We start from the raw sequence: 13,233 nt of genomic DNA, 5'->3' as shown, positions 1-13,233 counted from the left end.
TACATTTTCAATGGCCAAATCCCCCCCCCCCCAACACGTCTACTTACGCAAACTTTGATTATAGTCCCAATAAGGAAACTTTGCTAATGCATCTAAGGACAAATTATGAGAAACTGAAAGATTAGTTCACCTCTGCAATCTTCTTGTCGGAGTCGTTCGTTCTTTTGTCACTCCATAGCGTATACGGCTGTCACGTGACAAAAGAACGAACAACTCGGACCAGAATACTCGAGAGGTGAACTAATCATTTCTGTTTCCTGTACAGCGCCTATGCGGTTTTCACGTAACAAACGAACGGAGGTTGCGCAATGCACATGCGCGGTCAACACGAAATGAACGAATCACTCTGTGAGACTACTCGTTCTTCTGAGTCACATCAAAGATTCGTTTAAAATGAACGAATCGCTCATGAACGACCCATCACTAGTTTAGTCACATAAAAAGCCATACACAGACTTCGGTGTATTAGTTTATGTAGCTAGATTGTTTGTGGCAGCTATTTGACTGGCTAGGTAGTAAATGGTAGTAAACTATAAAGCATTAAACGATCTAACGAGTAGCATTTTTTATTATTTCGACGCAGGAACGATACAGTATGCACCGAAGCATAGCGTTGTATAGCATCACATCGTAATAAAGTTTATATCACATTTTACCAGTAAGAGGAGACCGGGGTATAAACTTTTATAAATGCTAAATATGTTAATCACATACATGATAGAAACCAATTGTACCATTAGGTTGGCTTGAACCGTTGTGTGTAATGGGCATAAATTATTATTATTAGGCTATACTTGGTTTTATATATATATATATATATATATATATATATATATATATATATATATATATATATATTATATTAAACATTTCCCTCCTCCCCTGACTGCAGCCGTCTACTCTCGTCTACTTTCAAGGCGAGGTGTTTAGCATCTCAAACAATCTGTAGGATCAAAGCCTGAGTTGACAGAGGAGTTGATGAGCAGCATCATGGTACCCAGGGCCAGAGTGGGATTCATAGTGGGATGTAATGTCCAAGTCAGCCCACACCCAAAAGGGGGGTTGGAGGTGAAGATGATAACAATAAAACAAGATCACAGCAAAAATATGCAATATATGTAATTACTTGAAAATTATTTAAGCTCTCTATGTCATTATACCACATACAGCATTCACTACGATTTTCACTTTGTCATAAGACATCATTGTATGTGTTGTAAAAAATAAGTGAATGTTAAAGGGATATTTGATCATTTCCTCACCCTCATGCCATCCCAGACGTGTATGACTTTCTTTTGCAGAACATGAATGAAGATGTTTAGAAGAACTGTTGATCCATTCAATGCAAGTAAATGAGAAGCGGTGAGAAACAGATCAATAATCAAGTCATTTTTTACTATAAATCTCCACTTTCACTTTCATAAGCACTCTTCTCTCTTAAGAGTTCTTCTTCTGTTTTTGGTGATTTACATAAGCATATCGCCCCCTTATATAACATAAAACTTTTCCGTTTTTAGTATATCGTTGTCGTGTAAATGTACCCTCAATACAGTGGGGCAAACAAGGTAAACGAGAAACAGATGGGAACAATCAGGGCAGGAAACAGGAACAGAGACAGAAGAAGGTAAACAAAACTTCAAACCAAAAATCTTGGTCTTACGGATATTTGGAGACTTTTGAACCCATCTGGTAGGAACTATAAATTTTTTTCATCAGTCCATAAGATTTATTCTAGAATAGATTTTTTTTTTTTTTATATCCAAATCCCTCATTTCATTTGTTGTGGATTGCTCAATTGGAAACATTTTAGTCTCAGATCACGCCCTGGTGAGTTTAGAGGTGATGCCACATATAGAGAAAAAGAAATCATATAGTTGGCACCTTTATGTGTCCCTTTTGCAAAATCCTGATTTCCAACAAATGTTAAAGACTGAAATCAATGTCAATGTCAAAATCAATGGAGACCAACTGGTCCTCAGTATCCTCTGTGGGTGTGGCTTGGGAGGCACCTAAGGCGGTTCTTAGGGGTCGGATCATACAGTATGACTCATTCATTAAAACATCCAAAGCAGGAGAACTTGTGGAGTTGGAAGAGAATATTAAAAGTGCAGAGGCAGAGCTGAAGCACCATATGTCAGCTGATGGCCTCAGAGAATTGACCCAATTGAAATATAGATATAATACTATTTTGTAGCGGAAAGTGGAGTTTTGGTTATTCAGGGCAAGGCAGTCATACTTTGAGTCGGGGGACAAAGCAGGGAAGCTTTTGGCTGGATATATAAAGCAGAGAGAGTCTCTTTCTATCATTCCCTCAGTGAAATCTGCTGGTTGTGAAATTTTTACTTCAGCCATTGATATTAATAATGCCTTTAAAGAGTTCTATATTGATCTTTATAGTTCTACGCCTTCATCTACTGATGAAGATATTAGAAACTTTGTGGAACCATTAGATCTTCCTAAACTGACGACTGAGCAAAAAAACTCTCTTGATTCTGAGATAACCTTGGAGGAGCTTGACGAGATAATTAAGTCCCTACCTACTGGCAAGGCTCCGGGGCCAGATGGTTTTGCCGCTGAATTTTTTAGATCCTATGCTACAGAACTGGCTCCACTTTTGTTAGAAGTTTATACTGAATCATTAAAGAACGGAAAGCTTCCGCCAACCATGACACAAGCCTGGATCAGTCTGATTCTTAAAAAGGACAAAGATCCAAGTGAGTGTAAAAGTTACCGTCCAAACTCCCTGATCCAACTAGATGTAAAAATATTGTCAAAAATTTTGGCTAACCGCTTATGACATCTCTTATACATATAGATCAGGTGTGGTTTATTCGGGGCCGTAACTCCTCTGATAACATTAGGCGTTTCATCAATATCATGTGGTCAGCGGTGAATGATCAGTCTCCGGTCGCTGCCATCTCACTTGACGCCGAAAAGGCGTTTGATATGGTAGAATGGAATTATCTTTTTAAGATTTTGGAAATGTATGGGTTCGGGAGTGCATTTATTGGTTGGATTAAGTTACTTTATAAACACCCTGTAGCAGCGGTACAAACAAATTTTACTCTGGAAAGGGGAACTGGGCAGGGCTGCCCTCTTTCCCCTTTATTGTTCTGTCTGGCCCTGGAACCATTAGCAGCCGCGATAAGAAAGGAGGATGATTTTCCAAGGGTGATTGCAGGAGGTGTGGCACATAAGCTTCTGCTTTACGCAGATGATATTTTATTATTTGTCTCTGAACCTACTAGATCTATGCCTTGCCACCACAGAATTATTAATTCCTTTTCCAAGTTCTCAGGATACAAAGTCAATTGGTCTAAATCCGAAGCTTTGGCGCTGACAGCCTACTGCCCAGTAACGGCTTTCCAGCCGGGCGCCTTCCAATGGCCCAAACAGGGCATTAAGTATTTGGGGATTTTATTCCCAGCAAATTTGTCTGATTTAGTTAGTCAGTTTTGACCCTTTAATAAAAAGATTTTTGAGCGATGTGGGCAGGTGGGCTTCATTACATTTATGGATGATTGGAAAGGTTAATGTTATTAAAATGAATTGTATTCCAAAATTTAACTACCTGCTACAGTCCCTGCCTGTAGATGTCCCCCTCTCTTATTTCAAGCAATTCGATAGCATAGCGAAGTCCTTCATTTGGAATGGTAATTAATTTGCTTTAAGGATAAATTTATTTTACAATTGAGTTGCATATTTAGGCTTGCAAAAAAAGTAAAACACATTTAAATTATAATAACTAAATTATAAAAATTGGTTCAAATACAACATTTTGACAGTGATCGGCTGAGCGGACATTGCAGATATTAATATCAGAAATACCAGAAGAAACTACAGTTAACAACATATTCCACAGTTAATGTAGCCTATAAATTCAGCTTCATGTAAGAAAAAAGAAAGAATACAATAATATTTTTTTTAAATATTAGTTGTATAATAATCATCATCATCATCATCATCATCATTATTATTGTTATTATGCTATTATTATGAAAAGGCATATACAAGTCATATTTTATTAATAGAAACCATGTAAGAGTAACATTTAAAAATGGGCCTTTCATTTAGTTTTGACGCACGTCCGGTTTAAGCCCCGTCCACACACGGTTCTCTCCGAATTCAGAGACAGATACAGATAATTTTGTCATATGAACAGATACAGATACAAATACAAGTAATGGCATCGCTGCACACCCCTAATGTTTAGATCTTTATTATTCTATATAAATCTTATTTTTTCTTTTATTCCTGTAGAAAATATGCTATCAATATGTACAAAACACATTTAAAAACTTTTTAATCTTTGTTCTTTGTATTTTGTCTTTTTTTTTATCCAGTACAGATTATCATCATTGTATGTCTCTGTGAATAATCTGGATTATTTTGATCAAACAGGAAACTCTGATCCAGTTGGCATCATTGTTGGTGTTGTTGTTGTTGTTGTGATCCTGTTGGTTGTCATCAGTGTCATCGGGTATTTAGTGTATCAGAAGAAAAGGAGGACAGGTGAGAGCAGACACGTGACATTCTTTTGATTTAATCTGTTGTTGTTATAATGTTTTATGAATTTGTGTGCTGCTCTATCCCAGTTTGTACACTGGCTTTTTTTTTTTTTTTTTTGTAATTAACAATTTGTATTGATTCCAATGACAAATCCAATAAACATATCAGGAAACACGGAATCACATTACATAAACCTAAACCCTTCCCACCGAATAATCCCTCCGCCTACCCAACACAAACACACACACACACACACACCCCAGTGGCCTGACATCAAACCAATAATGACACACAAAATAAACAATAAATCAACAGACAGTATTCAGAAAAAATGAAAGAAATAATAATAATAATATTAATAATAAAAAAAAGAACGTACACACACACATTCAATATTACCCATCTCCCTCCACCGTCTCCCACCGAGAGCCCTCCACAAAATCCAAATACCTACCCCATTTTTTTTATTAAATAATCCCGTGTTGCCCAGCCTTCTACAAACTATCCCCTCAAAAGCCGCCACCCTGCCCAACTCTGCGCACCACTCCAAAAACGAGGGCGCTCCAGCTGATTTCCATCCCCTAAGGATGACTTGCCTTCCGATCATGACACCAGCCAGGACCCAACTCTTTATGAACCCATCTCCTACATCAATGACTGTCCCATCGCCTAGAACACAGTGCCTGTGGCAAAATGAAACCTGAGCAGCCAACACCTCACAAATAAAATTCTGAACCCTCAACCAAAAATGTTGAATCTTTACACACCACCAAAATACATGGGCCATGTCTCCATCCTCCAATAAGGCATCGCCAGCAGGTGGGTGTGTCTTTAAGACCAAGCCTATACAATCTAGAGGGGGTCCAATAGAATCTATGCAAAATTTTGATTTGCATAAGATGCACCCTTGCATCGCACCCCATACTCCCTCCTCCAATACCAAGTTGAAGTCTTTCTCCCATACTCTCTTAAGAGAGGTTAAAGCTCCGTCCCCCAAACTCTGAATTAACAGGGAGTCATACACTGATGACTCATGACCTTTTCCAAAAGCAGTAATCACTTCTCCTAGAGTATCTGCTGCTTTAGGGGGGTGTGTGCTACTCCCAAAGGCAGTACAAAGCAGGTGGTGCAGTTGTAAATACCTATAAAACTGAGATCTGGGGATCCCAAAATGTTGAACCAGATTTTCAAACGATCTCAACACTCCATTCTCATATAGATCACTGAGTGTAGTAAAGCCCCTCCCAATCCACTCCGACCAGCAGAAAGGGGTCTTACCGATACACAATCTCGGGTTCTGCCATATGCTTGAGGCAACATTTAAATAAATGTCCGATTTAAACATTCTGGACACTTTTGTCCATATTGAGTGTACATGCGAAATAACGGGGTGTGACTTAACTTCTCCGGTTAGTTTAATAGAGAGGCATTGCAATGGCAAAATAGGGGCAAGAACTTCCTGTTCAATACCAAACCAGGGAGGGGCTCTCTCAGGTGGAAGAAACCAATGAGCCAAATGTCTGAGACTGAATGCATAGTAATAAAACAAAATCTTGGGTAGGCCTAGCCCACCTTTGTCAGTCGGCCTATGTAACTTATTGAAATGCAATCTGGGATGCTTACCATTCCAAAGGAAGGACTTCGCTATGCTATCAAATTGCTTGAAATAAGAGAGGGGGACATCTACAGGGAGAGACTGTAGCAGGTAGTTAAATTTTGGAATACAATTCATTTGAATAACATTAACCATCCCAATCATCGATAAATGTAATGAAGCCCACTTGCCCACATCGCTCGAAAATTTTGACCCTTTAATAAAAAGCTTCAAAATTAACTAACTAAATCAGATAAATTTGCTGGGAATAAAATCCCCAAATACTTAATGCCCTGTTTGGGCCACTAGAAGGCACCCAGCTGGAAAGGCGTTACTGGACAGTATGCTGTCAGAGCTAAAGCTTCGGATTTAGACCAATTGACTTTGTACCCTGAGAGCTTGGAAAAAGAGTTAATAATTCTGTGGAGGCAAGGCATCGATCTAGCAGGGTCAGAGACAAATAATAAAATATCATCCACATAAAGCAAAAGCTTATGCGCCACACCTCCCGCCAGCACCCCTGGAAAATCATCCTCCTTTCTTATCGCGGCTGCTAATGGTTCTAGGGCAAGACAGAACAATAATGGGGAAAGAGGGCAACCCTGCCGGGTGCCCCTATCCAGAGTAAAATAATCTGAAATTAATAAATTTGTTTGTACCGCTGCTACAGGGTGTCTATAAAGTAACTTAGTCCAACCAATAAATGTACTCCCGAACCCAAACGTTTCCAAAATCTTAAAAAGATAATCCCATTCTACCATATCAAACGCCTTTTCGGCATCAAGTGAGATGGCAGCGACCAGAGACTGATCATTCGCTACTGAAGCACCTAATGTTATCAGAAGAGCTACGGTCCCGAATGAACCCCACCTGATCTATATGTATAAGAGATGTCATAACTTAATCGGTAAGCCAAAATTTTTTACATTTTTGCATCTAGCTGGATCAGGGAAATTGGACTGTAACTCTTACACTCGCTTGGATCTTTGTCCTTTTTAAGAATCAGACTGATCCGGGCTTGTGTCATGGTTGGCGGAAGCTTTCCATTCTTTAAAGATTCCGTATAAACTTCTAACAAAAGTGGAGCCAATTCTGTAGCATAAGATCTAAAAAATTCAGCGGCAAAACCGTCTGGCCCCGGAGCCTTGCCTGTAGGCAAGGTCTTAATTACCTCATCAAGCTCCTCCAAGGTTATCTCAGAATCAAGAGAATTTTTTTGCTCAGTCGTCAATTTAGGGAGTTCTAATGGTTCCACAAAGTTTCTAATATCTTCATCAGTAGACAAAGACATGGAACTATAGAGATTAAGATAGAACTCTTTGAAAGCATTATTAATATCAATGGCTGAGGGAATGGTAGAAGAAGACTCTCTCTGCTTTATATATCTAGCCAAAAGCTTCCCTGCTTTGTCCCCCAACTCAAAGTATGACTGTCTTGCCCTGAACAACCAAAACTCCACTTTCTGCAACAAAATAGTATTATATCTGTATTTCAAATGAGTCAATTCTCTGAGGCCATCAGACGACATTCAGAGCTTCAGCTCTGCCTCTGCACTTTTAATATACTCTTCCAACTCCACAAGTTCATGTGCTTTGGATTTTTTGGTGAATGAGGCATACTGTATGATCCGGCCCCTAAGAACAGCCTTAAGTGCCTCCCAAGCCACGCCCACAGAGGATACTGGGGACCAGTTGGTCTCCATATAAACACTGATTTCAGTCTTTAACATTTGTTGGAAATCAGTATTTTGCAAAAGGGATACACTGGAGCGCCAGCTATATGATTTCTTTTTCTCCGTATGTGGGAACATCTCTAAACTCACCAGGGCGTGATCTGAGACTAAGATGTTTCCAATTGAGCAATCAACAACAGATGAAATGAGGGACTTAGATATAAAAAAAAAATCTATTCTATAATAAATCTTATGGACTGATGAAAAAAAATTTATAGTCCCTACCAGATGGGTTCAAAAGTCACCAGATATCTGCAAGACCAAGATTTTTACACATCCTGTGAAGTGTCAATGTTGCTCTAGGGAGCTTACACACTTTTGCTTCATTATGATCAAGGACTGAGTCCATCAAAAGATTAAAGTCTCCTCCCAATATTATATCATAAGGGGTGCCAGCGGCTTGCAACATCCCTTCAAGATCTATAAAAAAGCCCTGATCATCAGCGTTAGGTGCATAAATATTAGCCAAAATCAGATTTTGCCCCTGAATTTCTCCTAAAACAACAATGGCTGTTCCTAATTTATCTTTAATCTGTTTGAGACATTTGAATTGTAAATGTTTATTTATCAATGTAATGACTCCCTTGCTCTTACTTGAGCCAGCACTAAAGAAAACATGTCCTCCCCATATCTTCCCAAATTTTTCAGCTTCCTGCGAGGAAAGATGTGTTTCTTGAAGAAACACTATATCATATATCTTACGCTTAAGAAAAGAAATAACCTTCCTTCTTTTTGTGGGGTGCCCCAACCCATTCACATTCCACGTGGAGAGATAACCTACTCATAATAACATTTGACATGTTGATATAATAAAAAATAAATACATATATAAAACAAAATTGTGTCAAAAACAAGATTATACAGACCACATTCCCCATTAATGCAACAATCAAACCCCAAACTTCCCCCCAAACAAAACCAACAGAAAAAAGAAAACATGCGCATTAACCCCACGTACGACAGCGCCAACTGGTGTCAATCCCTCTAAACTCAAAGAGTCAATGTATGCATACGAGAACCCCCGCGACAACTTTGCTATCGGATTGCTCAAGTCCGGTGCCTCTGCACAAATTTTGTGAGGCAAAATTACAAACAGAAAATACTTTGTAAAACAGACCCCAGCCAACAGGCAGAATAAACATAAAAAACATGTAAATTCATTCACAGAACTGTCTTGAAGGTGTGTTCCCCCACAAAACAAACTCCAGCTGATATAAACCATTCAGTTTCCTCAGACAGACAGACAATTGTTCAGTGAGCTGGCTGTTATGAGTGCAGCAGATGACGTAATCATTCTACTGTCCCTTAAAAATATTCTACAAAAACAAACTCCAGCCAACAGGAGGCTTAAGCATTACTCAGTCCGTCAACTTTATAAAAGACGTCCTTTATGTGAGCATCTAGATATATTGCGGTCATCCAAAGTGTCCATTCTCAATCTGGCCGGGAACTTCAATGTAAAAGCAATCTTACGTCAATGCAAAAGTTTCTTGAAGAAGTGTCATTCTACAAAACAAACTCCAGCCGCTAGGCGGAGCCAACGCAAAAAGAAACAAAAATGGTGCCCAGCTTCCTCAGAAAATCAAGTTACTGAACAGCGAGTCAGTCCACTAATATAAGAAACATCAAATGGCTTACTCACTCCAATGTATTTATGAAGGAGAGTGCCTGTTTTGGACATGTAAATACTTTGCTGCTGTCCTTGGTGTCTATTCTCAGTTTGGCCGGAAACATCAGTGCAAAAGCGATCTTTCGTTGATGTAAGAGTTTCTTACATTCCTTGAACCGATCACGTTTCTCTCTTGTCGAATTCACAAAGTCAGGGAACAAGAAAATATTGTGAATCTTCCAAGAAAGTTTTCCTTTGCTCCTCGCCTGGCGCAACACGAGATCTTTGTGAGATCTCAGAAATTTGGCCAGAATTGATCGGGGCCTGTCTCCCTCAGCAGATCTGCGAGCTGGGACTCTTTGAGCTTGCTCGATTTCCAGTTTACGGCCTGTTATGTCGAGCAGACTCGGGAAGAGCTCGTCAAGGAATTTCACCATATCTCTGCCTTCTTCATGCTCAGGCATTCCAACAATTCGTATGTTATTCCTTCGATTCATATTTTCGAAAAATTCTAGTTTTTCCAAAATGTGTTCCAAGTCTGTTTTGGACGCAGGCGGATTAGCGGATAATTCCCTTTCCGAAGACGCCAGATAATCGATTCGTCTCTTAACATCCTTCACTCTTGTGACCAACTCAGAGAATTTTGTTTCCATCGCCGTAATCGATCGATGTATTACAGCGAGATCTTCCAAGTCAGCAACAACCTTCGTCAGCATCACCGAGATGTTGGACAGCTGACGCTGGATTTCATCTCCCGACGCGCTTTCCAAATCGAGTCCCCGGCTCGCAGGTCCGTCAGAGGTTTCAACTTGAGCACGTAAGTGTCTTTTAATGTCTCCAGAGTCTGAGGATTTTGACTTCTTTGCCATGTTTACCTCAAAGAGCAAGTATGTAACTGGGTGTATCGAATCTCACTGGATTATAACACGAAAATACTTAAAAAACTAGCAAAGGGCGCAGAGCTTGCAATCACACGTCTGCTTTTTGCATGGCTTCATCTCAATGAGAATTTTCTTTTTTTTTGTAGATAACTGAATTTAAAGTCAGTGTCTCTAATTGTTTTTCAGATTTCGTTCCTGTTGAGGAACAGTGAATTCCTCTTAATCTATATTTAATGTAAATTATAAATAAATTATATTTTATACTGCAAAGTTTAGATTTTAAATGCTTTTCTGATTCAAAATAGGGTGTGGGGTTATATTGACTACATTTCTGTTTTGATTGACTGTATGGCTGCATATAGTCAATCAAAACAGAAATGTAATCAATAACTTTTCTCGCATGTCATAGCTAATTTATGTAACACTGCATAATGTACTGTAAATGAGACTGATGTAATTATCTAAATGTTTTGATAAGCAGGCTAAAATGACAATTTTAATAGAAACATTTTCCTGTCTTTTCTAGATTCTGATGCTGGAAGTGACAGGCAGGTCAGGCATCACCAGTTACCTATGATATGAGTATGTATTACTCATTGCTAAACTATTTTAGCTGTCAAGTAAATTAAAGTTGTTGGTTTTTTTTTTCGTGCTGTGTTTAGAGACAACTGTAAGAAAACATGTATTTTTTGAGATATTGGTATTAGTTATTCAACTTTGTCATTCTTTTTGAATGCGACAGAAGTGAGTGACTGCAAATTAGAGGGGAGAGAACGCAACAGGACACACTGAAACCTGTGTCACCTGTATGAGCACTGCTGCTTGATATGTTTGGAGCACGAGCTCACCACTGCACCACAGCTCTCATGTTACTCAGATTTTTTTTTATCCAAAGCAAATTACAGTATTTTTGCTCCAAGGCCAGTCTGACCCACACTAATAAAGCACACTGGTTAGGAAACCAAGTAGTTAAATCTTGACATTACTTTTAATCACAATTCATTGGCTTTCATTCTTTATCAGCATTTTTTTTTTAAGGTGTTACTGTTGTTTCCTTTTCCTTTCCCTGTCTCTCAAATCTCTCCACATCTTTTACACATTGAGTGACATTAAACCATGGTTTACTGCCTCCTGTTGGCCATTTTCTCCTAGTTCTGGGTGTTAGATTGTACATGGTACTTAAAAAAAAAAAATTATATATTTATGAATGATACATTTTTACTTGTCCTTTTGTGTGTGTGTGTTATTTAGATATACATGCTTACTCCAGACCTTTGTTCTTTAGATTATAAATCATTTTAATTTGCGATTTTATTTTATAGTGTATGTGATAATGTGATTGCCATGATGATTTATTCTTCTATTGTCATGTTCTCATAACTGTACTTATGTAGTCTAAAATAAAATAATTACCTATGCTGTGCTCCTTAAATGACCAAAATGTATGAAATTTCATATGTTTTGTTTAAACTTCACCACCCTGCAAAAGAGCGCTGTAGTTAGTGGCTATTTTAAATATCTCATGTGTTGATCAATTTAAGTTCTGCCATCACCATCATAAAGTCCCCTTCCCTGCTTTATCTCATATCCACTGATACTTTCCTTATCATCCTAAGAGTTTTTGATAGTCAACAATAATCAAATAAATAGAGCCCTGCAGTATTTCAGAATACAACCCAAACACAACAACACAAATGACTTAATGGGTTTTGCACAAATGGCATAAAAAAAAAAAAAAAAAAAAATATCTCTGAATGTAAAAACTTCCAGAGTAACCACACACGTGTTCACTAAATCTAAATGGGGACATACCATAGACTTATATTATTATTTTTATATAAAGCTAATAATAACTTTAGTCAAACTAACCCAAACCCTCACAAAACATTTTTAGAAGAATAATAATTAAAAAAAAAAAAAACATTTCCAAAAGGAGGACATCCCAAAATATCTCCAAAATATCTGAATTAGCTCACTTATGGGTACAAATTCTGTCCCTAATGCTGAGCACACACACACGGCATTCTAGAAAATCTTGAGCAAAGATGGAACCACAATACGTACAACTATTCTGACAGGACTATTTACATGACCAGATAGTTTATTCAATCTTCAAGATCAATCAGTGAAAACAGGAGCTCCACAGTGAGAAGACACATAAAATCACCTCCAGGACCATGTTAATTTCTTCTTCAACAGTAGAGACAGAGAAATACAATGAGCAGACAGACTAGATTTACATGTAAACAAAAGACTTGAAAATCTGAAACTTGTGACTGTTGTTTAGATTTGCAAGGAATATTAATAGTCTTATTATTTAAATCAGTCACTGGAGTCTACATGGAAATAGGCATTTAGTTAGTAAAACATTTACATTAATATTTATACATTTGTATATTTAATACATCCCAAGCCAGTCAGTATCACAAACATGATTATACTGTAGTCTAAATACAGCAAGCATGGATACTAACACCATTTAAAGATTAAACCAACATAAAATAGCATTCTCAACCAATTTTACTTCCATAATGTGACAGTTCACTTCTGTGATTAAAATATTGTAATGATAATACTGAACTAACTTACCAGAAGATCTGAATGTCCAGGACAGAACCTTCATCACACCATAAAGCACAAGTGCAAAAGCGACCACTGCCATAGAGTCCTCAATAGAGGGACACTAACACCTGATGTGAAAACATTTCTCTCAGACATAAATACTCCTTTGAAAATGCAACTGATATATGCAAATGTTATCAATTTAACCTGAACTGAATATTATCTTGGAAAATCTTGGAAATGCATATGTTGCCTGCTTTTTCAGTCTCGCCGATACTATGACAGTCTGACTGACCAATCACATTAAGTGTTGCACTAACATGCTGTTCCTCCCTCGTGTTTGACT

At 38.1% G+C, this 13,233-nt stretch overlaps 1 protein-coding gene across 1 annotated transcript in view; it reads right to left on the bottom strand.

Moving 5' to 3' along the window:
• The window catches only part of LOC127421083 (antigen peptide transporter 2-like), a 214,152-nt gene that overhangs the window by 141,070 nt on the left and 59,849 nt on the right, over positions 1–13,233 (bottom strand). The window lies entirely within an intron of this gene.

Source organism: Myxocyprinus asiaticus, chromosome 30 (genome assembly GCF_019703515.2).
Source record: "Myxocyprinus asiaticus isolate MX2 ecotype Aquarium Trade chromosome 30, UBuf_Myxa_2, whole genome shotgun sequence".
Taxonomy (NCBI): Eukaryota; Metazoa; Chordata; class Actinopteri; order Cypriniformes; family Catostomidae; genus Myxocyprinus; species Myxocyprinus asiaticus.
Note: the sequence above shows the minus strand (reverse complement) of the source record. Positions and strands in the feature narration are given on the sequence as shown.